This window comes from Phalaenopsis equestris, unplaced genomic scaffold (genome assembly GCF_001263595.1).
Source record: "Phalaenopsis equestris unplaced genomic scaffold, ASM126359v1 Scaffold000250, whole genome shotgun sequence".
Lineage (NCBI taxonomy): Eukaryota > Viridiplantae > Streptophyta > Magnoliopsida > Asparagales > Orchidaceae > Phalaenopsis > Phalaenopsis equestris.
Genome location: NW_018164692.1, coordinates 1,612,876 through 1,613,864, shown reverse-complemented (window position 1 = coordinate 1,613,864; position 989 = coordinate 1,612,876).

The window sequence follows — 989 nt, the reverse complement described above, 5'->3', positions numbered from 1 at the left end:
GCCGATATGGGACTTTTTGTCCGTGACATAGTGCTCGATAGGTTAACTCGATTGGATAACCCAGCAGTTGAACCCTTTAGGTTAACTCAACCGGTAAACTTGGTTGTCCACCCATGTGACGTGCCAAAACTTACCATGAAGTAAGTTGGTCGTATAACGCAAATGCATGTGTCAATTAATATGCAGCATAAGAGTCCACATATCGATTTCAAGATGAATGTGTTAGCAATTAATTCCATAGAAAAAACTGTAGTTTACATCCTTATTACACCATCTTTTTTTTTTTTAATATTCACGAAGACCCCAATCATCAACATTTACTACTAATGGAGCAAATCCTTCCTCCTTCAGTGAAGATTTTTAGATAATCAAATTGAATTAGACAAAACATCTATATACACACAGATTTTTATTTTGGGGGGTTTAAAATAAATCCTATGGATATGCCTTAGTTTATTTCTTGATAAATAAGAAGGCAAAAAAGTTTACACTAAAAGTATTATTAAAAGAAATAAACAATTTCTTAATGAAAATCTTGATTTAATGTCTGGTACAACTAAAAATTATATCTATTAATAATTATCAGAGATGAGCGCAGCCACCTCCATTTTTAAAAGGGGACGACCACCAATTAGCGTTGATTAGTCTTGCATGACGTGGTATAGATTAGATTAGTGGGGTTTGATTTTTCTTCCAGTCAGAGGCTGCAGGCTCCTTCTGAAAGCAAGCATGTTTCGTAGATAGCGGACTCCACTTTTTATTTTTATTTTATTTTTTTCTTTTTCAACTCAAAGTTTAGGAATCGAGAATTTTTTTATTAAATATTTTATTTTAAAATTTATAATAGTTCCTGAAAAGTCTTTTTTTTTTTTTTTTTGTGTTGGGGAAGTTGAGCTTTAAGGAAACTACAATTACAGTGGGAAAGAAAGTCTCAAGCACTTTCAACGCACAACTATTCAATAGTTGATAAAATGTTTGATTTATATATA